Below are 13878 nucleotides of genomic sequence, written 5' to 3'. Positions count from 1 at the left end.
GACTTAGTTAATCTAGCTAGCTTGTTACTTGTATGGGTAGTAGTAGTGGACTTACGTATGTACCACAAGAATCTAAGCGCATAGAGAGACCAAATAGAGTAGTCATGCTGATCGAACTTTGCTACGGATCTACTACCTTCTCAAATAGACACCTCGATCACGATCTAGTGCTAATAAAATCTGGTAATACTATGGATCACCACCTGCCACACCACTATATATGGATCTCTCCATGATCTCATCGTTCTGAGGATCATTAGATTATTTTGCTAGCCCTACATTTTCTAGCATGCGACTTCCCTAAGGGGTCACCATAGATACGTGTTGCCACTTCTTGATAGAGGTGCTATCAACTAGCCGCAACACGCCCACACATAACACACTAGCGCTATATCTACTAGGCAAACAACCTATGTCATGTGCCTCCAGCTTCATCATCCTCACTGTAGGAGTTGGCAATGGTCAGGACCGATGATCACTATGTGCGAGTATAGCTTCCACGACCCACCTAGGTAGTTGGTCATGCCAAAGGTCGTGTTGCCGGTGAGATCCAACGTGGCTACCGTGGGAGCAGCCCTGCATGGCGGTGCCCGTGTTCTGGATCGGTCGGTGCGTCCCTGCAGCGTCACAATGTTGCTATGGTTAGCCATCTGGAGCTGGTTGTGGAGGGTGCAGTTCAGGAAGACGACGATGATGTTGCCAAAGACGTAGTCGACAGTGTCGTAGATGTCGATGCCCAGCAGAAACTGATAGAACCATCTGCGCCCGTCCGAGATCACCTCGCATTCCATGTGTCGTCACACACCCTTATTTCATGCTGGTGGTCGAAGATCACCTAGCATTCTATGTGTCTTCACACACCCTTATTTCATGTTGGGGGTCCAAGATCACCTAGCATTCAATGTGTCGGGTGGTGGCGTTTAAGGTGTTTGGGGCTGGTGAGTGGAAAAGAATTGTCGGCGGCAAGAAGATAGTCATATGGGTCAGGCTGAATGATAATGGTAATTATAAATGGTACAAGCATGATTGGCGCAACGACAAAGGCCAAGAATGTCTAGGTTTTCTGTAGCCATGATGCTTGTAGAATAGTAGCGGAATTGATCGCGAGGGAACTTCCAACATGGACGACCCCCACCCGGCTATCACAAATGATTGTTTGGTTCTTATAATAATAAGATTATGTTAATTTTTATACGTGTCACACGTTAATACAAAATTTAACTAAAATATATTATTCAAAAATATATGTCCTCTAATATTTCATTTACCACACATAATTATAATCCGTAATTAATATTACACTATATATTTGATTAAAATTGTTTGCACTATCCGAAGTCAAAATCTAACTCTAGAGGTCGGAGATGAGTTTATTTGTTCGGCAAGGGGCTCGGATCTACATATTTGGATCAAAGACACGACGATAATGATGAAGAGTTTTCCGTAAGACTTTATTATTGTACGATCACAAGAATGTACATGACTTAAGTTGAACTTGACGGTCTTATAGATGCACCCGATGAGGTTTACAAATTGGATCTAGAGCACATGGCTATATATGGAGTCCAAGACGGTGATTTGGTGTAATGGTTTGACCTCATTTCCATGACGAATGTGCTTATATTTATACAAGCATAGGTGGTAGGAGTCTCCATGTTGCACTCATGCTCATATATATACTTTGTCGCATACCATCAACTCCGCGTTCCTCGATTTATTGGTTGGAGCACCGCCCGCCTCAGCACTATGGATGTCAACGTAATTGCATCGTTCTGGATATTAGCCATGCATTGTGTAACATGCGGGCTCCCTAAGGGGTCACCATTGGTAAGTGTTGCCGTCTGTTGATGGAGTTTCCATCAACATGCCGCATCATACCCACACATTGCACATAGCTGCGTTGTCTCCGGCCTCCGTCATGTTGATCGTAGGAGGTTGCTAGGGGTGTGCAAAACGGAAACCAGTGGAAACCTTTCAAACCGGCTAGTGGGAGTAGTTCATTTCTTTCATAAATAAAATCTCCATATTCATTTTCGTGCATAAAAATGAACTATGCTAAAACCTGCAAAACGGTGAATCCGTTTTTCATCAAGACCGAGGCACCAATTAAGCCTGATTATTCAATTTGGAGATGGCTACGTATACATACGTATATACATGTGGGCAAGGCAGCTAGATAATTCGACTATATTTAGATGAGAAACGTCAATTTTTAGCGGCCTAGCTAGCTAGTTGCATCACTCGTTTGCATATCACGCAGACGCAGGCATGTTGCATTATAGCTAGCTAGTTCCATTACTCGTTTGCATAAACTGTCTGTCACGTAGGCATGCTAGCTAGATGGATTGATAGATTCAAACGCGAACACCTTTCTTCCTAGATGACGGAATGAGCATGATGGGTTCGATTGATATATGCATATGAGGGGCAGAAAAATCGGTGATTAGTTATGTCAAGGTGGCGCCAAACCAAACTGTTAGGATGGAAATGGAAGGAGTACACAGCCCGTCAAAGTTTCGCATATTTGGGAGTAAAATTGGGCAGACTGATGGCGCTGTTTATGCCTGGGATTGTGGAGGCGGTTTACATAGATGGCTAAAATTAGGCTGACTGATGAATCAGCCCGAATCAGATTGCCTCTCTTTCATTTTTCTGGAAAATTTTCTTGCCGAGTATCTCGCCGCCGCCGCCGCCGCCACCGCCACCCAACTAAGCCTCACCGCTCACCAGAGCCCATCCTCGCTGCTCGCCGGCTACCCATGCGCAGCCTCCTTCTCACAGGTCGATTCCCCTACAGCCGCCGTACTCCCGCGCTCCCCAGTAGAACCCACGCGCAAACCCTAGCGCTCCCCTGCCGGCCGGCGCCGACGACGAAGCAGAATGCCCTCGCTTGGCTTCTGCTCCTTCTCCCCTACCTCCTATGTCAAGTATGGCCCTCCTCGTCGGTCGTCCGGTCCGGGGACATGGAAGCCGACCTGCTGCTCGTCAACGACGAGGGACGACCTGCCACGTGCCGGCATTCTCCTCTTCTCCGACCACCACGCGCGACTTGGCCTCCCCGGCTTGGGATGGACTCCCTGACATGGACACGCAGCAGTGGCCGAGCCTCAATCCGGCGCGCGCGGGAGATGGAGGCCCTCATCCATGGCTCCGATCTATCCGCCTCAAGCTCACCTGCCTTCGCTGTAAGCTCCCCATGCGAACCCCTCTCACTGTCCAGGCCTAAAAACGCGAGATTTCAGGCCGCGATGTGTAATATATGAGATTGATGATGGATCACGATCTTGCCGGCCACACGGCTGTTTTAGTTAGATATAAAGATGCATGTGCAATCTATCACCATCAAGTCCATGCCATGTAGACCGAGTTTATTTTCCATGGATCACTTTTATTTTTCAACACAATAGACCGAGTACATACTCTACATATTGCTGTCTGGAAATTTGATTGACAAAGCATGGGATGTGTTACTGGTGCGTTTATATATAACTGAAAATTGGTATTGCTGAATTCATCACTCAATTTTTTGTCTCTTCAATAGATCACTGTCCTTTTTGTGCGTTCATTGTGTGGCCCTGAATTTATGTTTTGATCGCAGGGGGGAACTCACCTGGAAATTCATTTGCTCCACATGTACTTCATATACCATGACGGAGCCGATGTGGCTGGCCAACTAGCCATGGCCTTGGGACCTGATGGACAACAACGTGCTTGGGGCCTAGACCATCTGCAAGCGCCAAGAGTTCAACCTGAAACCAGGTGAATTGCCCATGCATGTAGTGTAGAACATTGGTGATATATTCATAAGTTGGTGTCATTTCAATTGGATACTTGGCTACAAGTTTTATTAGTTTATCTCTGTGGGTTTAGTGGAGTAACTCAGGAGTCCATAAAATGTGTTAAGCTTCAGAAAATTTGGGAGATGGATAACTAATGTTGTTGAATGATGCTGCACTCTCATACACTTTTGGTGTTCACATTTAACAACGACATGTGCGTTCAGAGAACCATGTCTCATGGAATTTTAATTCAGAGTGAGTAGTCCGCAGAAATATCAGAGAAACATTGTATAGTAACTGAATTATATGGTTCAGTTTAGTTACAACTGTACATATAATTGGGGTGCTAGCTTTAAATTAGTTTTCGTCTACTTGGAGATCTCCGGTGTGTTTTTGTGTTCTGATCCATGCATGGTATACTCCTTATATTTTTTGCTTATATATTTAGGGACATGATACTATGTTATGTATCTACGCATCTTCTTGAACTTGTATATTTTGTGTACTTTAGTGTTCACGGTTATAACTGAGGTCTTCTAGCTAGCTTTGTGTATAATTAATGTGCTTGGCTTGCTGTGTACATATAAGTGCCAATGGTTCATGCGATCGTGTATGCAGAGAGTGTGCATTTGCACTCATGTAGGATCAATTTCAGTCAAGATATAATAGTTCTATTCTAAGTGTCTAGCTAGTGTGTAACAACAAAAAATGTTGCCTGTTTTGCTGCGATCCATGCTGCGATCCAGAGGTGCACATTACATTGTTTGACTAAGCCATATTTACATTTTGCTGCAAGCAGATTGAGCGAGGAGCAGCTCGTCGGCTGGTGGCGACCACGGTGGCGCTCACGCTAGCGTTGATGCCACGGCACACACACACCCTACTGCTCGGGCCTCTCCAGCACCTCGACCGAGAGCCATGAGGTGTGCAAATTATCTCTGCCCCACAAGTAGGTCTTGTTTGTTTTTATTCCTTTCGGTGGACTGGACACAACCATGAACATCTTTATTTATGTTACAAACATACTCGTGGCCATGCTTATTTTGATCAGATGTAGCTGGCCAACAAGCTGCAGCCCTAGGACCCTTGTCGGTATGCACCGTCCGCAATCGCATCTGGGTATCCTGGATGTCTCTGGCTCTGGCTGCATTCCCGTCTCCAAGCCAGCCTCCACCGCCAACCTCGAGTTCGATGGCAGCAATTGTATGGGTGTTATGTTGGTGCGAGACAGTTAGATTGAGCAGACACAACTCATCATTCGGTGCCGACCACAACCATGCTCTTAGTATCGGCACTCGCCATTGCACCATGTGCCCTCCTGCTTGCAACCCTGCCCTGGCCTAGTTGATGAGCCAAAGCCGTCCGATGGTGATGGACTTCATCGTTGCCCTTACTTCTGTTGTATGCTTGAAAATTGTCCGATACTAATAGGCAGGGCAGACCGTAGTATGGGACATGGTATCTTCTGTGTGTTTGCTTATTAGAGGTTTTCATGGTAGTGGCCAAGTTTGTAGTCATGGTGTGAAATGTCGTAAATTTTTAAACTAAAATGTGTTCTTTCTTTGGTCACTCTATGGAATTGATGGCTTATATGCAGATTTTACTTATTGATGCTCAGAATAACATTTTCATCTACTTGGAGGATCTCTGGTGTGTTTTGTGGTCCGATAGTTGTCTATGGTAAACTATTTATATATTTATGGACATGATACTATGTTATGTATCTAAGTGTCTTCTTGAACCGTATATTTTTGTCAAATAGTGAAGTGTTCGCAAATAAACTTGCGGCGTTCTAGCTATTTTTGTGTATAATATGCTCTATTTTAAAAAATTCAACAATTTTCTAGTATTGGGCTGTGGTGCCATTTATTATTATGATGCTGAGTTAATCATCTTCTTTGCAACATGCAGCTTGGAGTTGCCATCCACCCGGTGGCAATTGGGCAACCTCCTCCCCATGAAGCCTTTCACAATGCCCGGCTCGGTCCTCGTCAACAACAAGGCCACGAGAACGGTGAGACTTCTCATATTCTCTCTATTCGTACATTGAACCAAGTTGCAGGACACTTGCTACTTGTAAAACGATACGATCTTGCACATATTTTAGTGTTGTACTATTGCAACCTGTGACCTTCTTCTAGACCTTGTTTAAGTTAAATTGGGATATTGGATGCATAAATTGGAGTACAAATGTAATATATAATATAATTACTGATGATTATGAAAGTACCTGAACAGATCAAAATCTATTCCAAGTAGATGCTTATTCAGAAGCACATATTTTCTACACCATGGCCTATTTAAATGGATGTTCATGAACATGGAGGATTGGTGTGCATTTCAATGCATCTACACCTTGTTCAGTGTACCTCAAATTAATCCACCTAATCAGAACTAACCGTCCGCATTAACCTAATTGGATGCATGAGTGCACTTAGCAATAAATATTGGTGGAGCACAGTGCGGCAGAGGAAAAATTCCCCATCGTAATGGAAAGGCATGCGTCCAATCTGCACGATTAAAGCCCCATCCCTGGAATCCTCCCCGTGGCCTAGACCTGCTGCCCCTGCCATTGAGCTGCCGCTAACCGCCCCACCATCCACCCGACGCACACTTCGTCGATGCGGGCGAAGATGCTGACCGCCGATACGAGATTCAGCTTCCTCCATTGCAATTCGCTAACACTAGGGCGTTGGCGGACATGTTCTATCCAATTGTGAATACATTGTAGGCCATGCTACATGATCCTCAGTTAGAGCGCCACTTCGCCCCCTACACGATAGTCCGACGCCAAGTCTACTTTCCCCAATTCAGAGTAGGCGCCACTGCCTCCTTGGGATAGCTGGCTTGTTGTTAGCTCATGCTTCGACTCCCACGGTTGTCGCCGTCCTCCCCGAATTGACTAGCAACCAGCGCAACATTGTCCTTCGCCTAGACGTCTCCATCTCCCCCGAGCTGTCGATATCCTAACGTCTTGTTCTTCTCCTATAGCTACTTAGTTATGTTATTGAGATGGATGAAATCATATATAGGTGAGTAGTCATACTAAAAGGAACCTGGTCCCTACATGACCGGTAACCTTGTACATTTGCAAACATAGTGTGTGGCTTCGAATCTTGTAGTACTTGATGAGCAAGTACATGGTAGAGGCTTTCTAACTCTTTTGATATTTTGTGCTGATAAGCATATTCCGAACTCAAAGAAGAAACAAGTAACAAGTAACTTGAACTGGTACTATATGTTGCTGTGAAATTTATGAAGAGCCCTTACACATAAGTGTTCTCTTATGTATTTTTTCACAATTAATTGATGTGAAATTTATGAGTACCTACTAATAGTTCCACATGTCTGTTTGCACAAAATCACACCTTTTCTAACAAATACAACTTGCTATCGAGAATCGGAAGCAACAATGAATTTTGACAATTGGGAAAACTTGTGTTCCTTATACCTTAAATGGCCATATAAAATTCCTTCTGCATGAACATAAATACACAGGTTGTTTGTTTCCCCAGATGACTAATACAGAAAGCTTTAAAGTTGTATAAATTGGTTGCTTCCATTCCTTCAAATAAATAAATATTTTAACTTCAATCAATCAATTCTTTAAGGAAAATTGGAATTGAAGTTCTGTTACCCGTTATCGGTTATTCAGTGTCATATTTGCTGATGGCGTATTGAGTTTAATACTTGATAGAGAACACATAGCCTCATTGTAGGTATGCATTTTTTTCTTCATATTGTTTTCTTATCTTTTCCATTTCAGCTCTACATGATTGGATTTAGGCTAGGACCAAGCTTCCATGTACATATCTATAATCACGTACGTAATATTCTTATATGTCGAGTGCTTTAGACTAAGGGGTGGTGCTGCCCATAGATTTTGCTCCAAATAATACGCTGCTACTGCCATTTCTCCAGCAAACGTTGACTTCCACTTGCACTAGGCTGTTGTTATGGAATGCCTATAGAAGTTGTGGAAATATATGCAGATAAAACAAACTGTTTAGCAGGTGCATAAAAATGCTTCTCATTTGTCTTGAAATTTAGAAAACAAAGTTATTAAATAATTGTTTTATGTTGGTTGAACTTACATTGACAAATATAATTGCTCAATCTGTGGCGATCTGGTTTGTCACGTGACGTGTGACCAAATTGTTGTTAATTTGTATGAGAAAGATCATGCGCTGCATGTACACACTAACTAGTAGTAGCAAGGGAGCGTACTGGACAGATCTATGCTATGTGTGACCTCCTTTGATCCTTAGTACGAGGAAAGAACTATGCAGTTTCAGGCATGAGTTCACATTTTTATGCATAGTTTATATATCATCTTGGTCTCAGAATTGCAAAGAGATCTGTTTGTTGTTCACTCTGAATAATTGATGAAATTTTTAACTATTTGTAGAAGGATGGTTTTGTTCTACTGTTGTTTTCTTACGTGTATTGAGCTTTTAATGATTTATCATATTTCTTCAGCAACTTATATGAGAAATTTACTTGTATCTCGACTCCGCGTTATCGTGTCACTATGGCAACAGTGGCAATTTACAGCATTCTAGTCATCAACAAGTCCGGTGGCTTTATATACTACAAAAGGTATATTCATCTTCCTCTTCTGTCTTATAGAAATGGAGTGTTAACAACCTGAACATCTTTCTAGGACTATGGTTCGGCCGGGAGAATGGACACCAACGACATTCTACAATTTGCAAGACACTCACATTTGATGCATGGTGTCTTGCTTCAGTTGTCCCCTACCACTGGTTGTAATGGCATTAACATCCTACAGGCCTGCAGCTTCAACCTCCATTGCTTCCATTCTTCCATAGGTATTCACTTTTGTCATGTTTCTTCTAATATGCTTGACAAATCCTATCTTCATGCTATAGGTAGTTTCGGTATTTGTTAGCTGGAGAGGATTTCATATATTAGTGGACTCATCATGAAGTATAGGAAAATCCTAGCGCTCTCTAGCTTTCCATTTTACTCCTTATATGTGCTAAGGTTATGTTTTAGACACCAATTCTTATAATTAATCTGCAGTTCTAGAAATATTATCAAAGCATCTTCTATGAAGGGATTGCTATTAATTTCGGCCTTATAGAGGCTCAAGAACAGAAGGTTTCGTCTTTGGCATCCATGGTGACGGCAGCCTAACCGAATGGACCACATAGAGCCAATGTTGCTAGCAAATAAGCCGCAGCCCTTGGACCCTCACCAACCCCGCTGTCCTCGGGCCCTGGACTGTTTGCGAGCATAGGAGTTCAATCATAAACCAGGTGAAATGCCCCTTCCTTTGCTGCACAACATTGGTTATATATATAATTATCCTCTCAGCACTTAATGGGCCACTTCGGCACAAAAAAAACCGTTTGTCCACCGATGCGCTTAGTTTTACGCCTAAGCGTACACTTCGCAATGCTTTTTTAACCATGGTACTGTAATGACCTGATCAACCTTTGTCACTAGATATCATTGATCCTCATATACTTTTTTGAGTTATGCTGAATCTATTGAGCCATTACACTTGCTGCTCTTAATTAATTCCAACAAACACATTTACGTATCAGTTATCTTTCTCGTATTCTGCTGAGAGATTGATTTGTTGTTGTTTTTCTCCTGTCTACAGTGTAGTGTACTGAAAACTGTAGCTAGTATCCATGTATCTTTTGACTTATGCTTGCTCTGTTTAGTACTTGAATGTCATTTGAGATGAATTGGCAAGAGTTTTTTACCTAGCCTATTCTCTATTGTGATAATAGAGTTGGCGGAATGCTGCTCTCTGGAATCCTTCTTTCATCCTCTCTACATGTGTGTCTCGTAGGTAACTTTATTTTTGGTGGGTTTGCCTCCCAGTTAAGCAACCAACTATTTTCGTGTTATTTCAGGTGTTAGAAGACATCATCAAAACTGATTCGTGGTACCGAGTACCCGGACATTCGGAAGGGATAAAGCAAGATAGTTAAATTACCCGAGCCACATGGAAATTGAACTTGTCATGGTAAGGAGCACCTATTGTGCTATGTTATTTTAAGTTGCCCATAATTTTATATCCGTAGAGTTCTTTCTGGTATTTTTTTATGTTCATCAAGTTGATTAGCACGTTATTTTGTGTTGTAAAGATCAACATTGCTGCCTCTTTTCATGTAGTCAACAATTCTGGTGGACGGGGGTTTGTCTTTGGGCATCAAGATGGAGAAGCTTTGTTCAACGTTGTGAGAGGACTTGACAATATTCAGGGTGCGCTCCAAGCTGAGATTATGGCAGCAAGGAAGGCTATTAGCATTGGAATTAACCTAGGTATGGGTCTTTGTTCATGAAACATACTTTGGAGGCATAAAACTTTGACCTCCTCTCTGTGTGCTGATGGAAAACATCAAGGATGGCCAGGAACCACTTTTTTTAGATCTTGTACTAGTTCTAATTATTGTTATGCTTGTGTTGTCAGGAGACCTATTTTCTCACGGTTACATTGTTGGGAGATGCACGATGTCATTCGGAAGATCCTCCTTCCAACAACCAAGCTAGAGAAGTTCAGTGAGGAACCCTGTCCATGATGTCACTTTCCCTCGGCTTTGCCTACTTCCGGCTTCGCCCCTGTCCTGGCTGCATGGTATAGGTGTGATTCTTCTTCTCCCCTCCTTGTGTACCAACAACTTTTCATTTGAGAAAACACAATCAATATATATATTATTGAATAATGGTGCCAATAAGACAATACGACATGCAAAAGTATTAATACTCACACACAAACAATTGAGAAAATTGACTGTCAATTCTAAAGGGGGATTAACTACCTTTTCCAGAAACCTATTACAAATCTGTATCGAAAAAACCTAGTGCAACCGTGTTATCTATCCAAAAATAACTTTCAAGCCTTTTTAAGTAATGTCAATACATGTGAAACAAACAAACAAAAAAGAAAATCTACAAATTATCCTGGTATGTGTTTTAAAAATTCTTCGATTGCATGATTTAAAAATTCTATCATTTTTGCTGCCCAAGAGTCGCACTTTCAATGCTTTGGTGTATGATTTCTCTAAACATTGGAAATGGCCCTGTTGAGGAGTACACTTGTTTTTACATCATTTGTGAACAATTAAATTGCACAATTGACTGGTTTCCTCTCATATCTGGATACACCCAGATAATTGAAAGCCACCCCGTTATATTACAATGTACAATCTATTATTATACTTCGAATTATCAAGGTGGCTATAATTTCTATTACTAGAATCTCCGGAGATTGCTTCCTTCTATGGATGCTCCATAAAATTTAGCATTACAGTTTCATGGATGGTTTATAGAATTTCTTGTCGGAACCAAAACATGTTACATTGAATGCTTGTTTTTATTGCATGGTTGTTTTGTTTAGTTTCCCTGATTACTATATATAGTGATAACCGATATATAAAACCCCTCTTTGATGTGGCGCATCAATTCTGCATATATTAAAGATAGATTCTCATGGCCTTTTATATTCGATAGTTGTGTCAATAACTCAATATATGGCATGTGCTAAAGAAATAAAATTCTTTCATTTTCCAATCTTTAAACAATTAATAGGCGAGTGGTTCATGAGAAGATGGATGGATGTTGTGGTATGTTTCTTGCCATTTTTTTTGGAATGCTTAGTAGTACTGTGTGATGGATCCAGCAGCAAGTAACAATACCCTCGTGATGCAAGTATTAATTTCTTGTATTGTATACCAGTGTGTGTCATTTTCGAGAAAACGCAATAGACTATTACATTTCATTGCATTGGAAAGATAGAGTTCAGATTTACAAGCCTCGTAAGAGGCCACAAGCGAGCCAAAAGATTGTCTGTCATCGAAGCAAGCAAGCAGTGTTAAGTTAGTTTGCAAGCCTACTGTCATTTAGGCACAAAAGATTGTTTAAAATTGAGGATGGATCTTAGGTCGCGTTTATGGTGTCATCGGCTCTTAAACCAAGGAGTAGTCTTGCTTGGATAGTACGATGTTACACATTATTTACGTATATATATATTTACTTATGGTGGTATGACTTGTTATGCTCTAATCATTTGATGGTCACTGTTATTCACCGAAGTTGCACATTCGTGAAGAGTACTTCGAGACTGTAGCTTTGAAGTTTTGACCTTTTTTTTGGTCTCTCAGAAATACGTTGCGCAGGTAGAACTAGTAGATGATATGGATTGCAAGTGATATTCTTCTTGTTGTTTTATCTAGAGACATTTGCAACAAATTTGGGTAACTACATAATCGAAATATTTCCTTATATATCCGATGAGTTTTTGTGCCTAGAGATAGTAGAGCTATTTTTCTATCAAGACGTGAATGCATTACTTGTTAAGACAGAATCATCTCATTTCTGCTTTATGGTTGCTTGTCTAGCTAGTTGCACGCCACTGGTAATCATAATGTGGCTTCGTCTCTCAAACAACCTATAGATATTTTCTTATTCGTCATGTTGTATACTAGTAGCGCAAGTGACACAGGGCTTGATTGTAAAGGGTAACCCAAGAAGTGATATTTCCATCTTGTTTTGTTTTCCTTTTATTGGTCACAAAACCAACTAATGGAGAGCCATTAATGCTGGTGTATTAGCGAGTTGATAACTGGATAGATGCATACTTTATATTTTTGTATGGAACCATGATGTGTGAAACTATTGATGTGGTCAATCTTAAATTGCTGAGCTATATTTTCCACCGTATATATGCATGGTTGATGTATTAAGCGTTCCCTGGGGATTGATGTTATTTGAGGTGGTGATTTTCCATGTTAGCTATGTTAAACTTTACAGGCTCCTTAGCTGAAATATCAGATAATTTTCCCTTTATCCTGGCTCTTTCTATTTCATGCTGTTGGCGCCAAGGGGACCTATTACGAGAGGCAAATGATCACTTACATTAACAAATGCGGTCTCGGCCTCGGCTACAAATCCTTGATGGTGAACCCCGGTACACCTGGATCTGTTGTTGACGTCTAAAGACGACCACATCCCCAAGAAAATGCTATTAGTAATTTGAAAAGGATTGGTAATGTAATCCTTATTAAATCCACACCATATTTTAACTCCGTGTCAGCAAGGTGGTTTGATAAACTCAACTTGTATGCGTGAAGTGCCAAAGTGGTTGTATAAGTATTTTACTTGACCAGTGATATCTTGTCTAGTTGCTCTTCTCCCATATGTGTATCTTATATCGGTGTTACCTGATTTCTCCAGCTATGTATACGGAACATGGACGGCCGAATATACTTTTATGCTAGGCAAAATAGCAAACGAGAAGCAGATAATCCAAGGTCTGAATTATGTAGGTAATTTGTTGCTACTACACATGCATATGCTTTTTTCACTTAGTGTATGTATTTGAGTATTGAGACAAAAGATAGATTATGTATCTTGTTTGCATTGTTCGCCACCAATTCGAGTTAGAGTTGTTGTTCGCATTACTCGTTCTATTGTGATCCGACCACAGTTGTTAGTTGGAAATTTAAGGTTGTTAGTGTCAAGGGTGTGTTGGGTGCTCAAGGCCAAGGGAACCTGCTGCAAGACGTAAATGATCACCTACAGGAGCAGCAACTCTGGTCTGTGAGCCCCGGTCCACTCGGAGCTGTTGCCGGTGTCTTCCGACGACCACGTCCCCGAGCAATTGCTATGAGTAACTATAGTGAACTAGTTGGTAATGGAATCCTTAAATCCACCATATGGCGGATTGATAAATTCAACTAGTATGCATGAAATGTCTCGGTGATGGTAAATATAGTGAACTAGTGATTTGAGTGCCGCATGAAGTATGAAAGGTTTCGGTAGACGGAAGAAAAGAAATTTGAATGTGACCATCTTCATCGGCATATCGAGGCAGAGGTAATTTTCGTACCAAAATTCCTACCCACGTTAGGAGTATTCTAGGCGTACTTGTTTTTCATGGTAAGATCTAAATTCATGTTATGTATTTCCAATAGTCTTAAGAATGCCAAGAAGGATCAGTTGTCAATCTTCTCATCTAGAAATGCATCTTCTAGGGGTTCTCGAGAAGGCACGCCGGGTGGAATGCCCGCCTTCGCTGGAGGAATGGATGGTGATATGCCTGCAGGAATGGGTGGTGGTA

At 41.5% G+C, this 13878-nt stretch overlaps 2 long non-coding RNA genes across 2 annotated transcripts; both read left to right on the top strand.

The window, feature by feature from the left end:
• The first annotated feature begins 5678 nt into the window (after nucleotides 1–5678).
• On the top strand, nucleotides 5679–8893 carry LOC124670033. Its single transcript, XR_006992374.1, has 4 exons — nucleotides 5679–5793; nucleotides 8259–8378; nucleotides 8443–8611; nucleotides 8826–8893. It is a non-coding gene; the product is annotated as an uncharacterized LOC124670033 (long non-coding RNA).
• An 815-nt stretch (nucleotides 8894–9708) lies between these two features.
• LOC124669135 lies at nucleotides 9709–13177 on the top strand. Its single transcript, XR_006992015.1, has 4 exons — nucleotides 9709–9783; nucleotides 9933–10082; nucleotides 10231–10401; nucleotides 12993–13177. It is a non-coding gene; the product is annotated as an uncharacterized LOC124669135 (long non-coding RNA).
• The last annotated feature ends 701 nt before the right edge of the window (nucleotides 13178–13878 follow it).

The sequence above is a fragment of the Lolium rigidum genome, chromosome 7 (genome assembly GCF_022539505.1).
Source record: "Lolium rigidum isolate FL_2022 chromosome 7, APGP_CSIRO_Lrig_0.1, whole genome shotgun sequence".
NCBI classification, from domain to species: domain Eukaryota; kingdom Viridiplantae; phylum Streptophyta; class Magnoliopsida; order Poales; family Poaceae; genus Lolium; species Lolium rigidum.
This window is presented reverse-complemented; position numbering and strand designations above follow the sequence as displayed.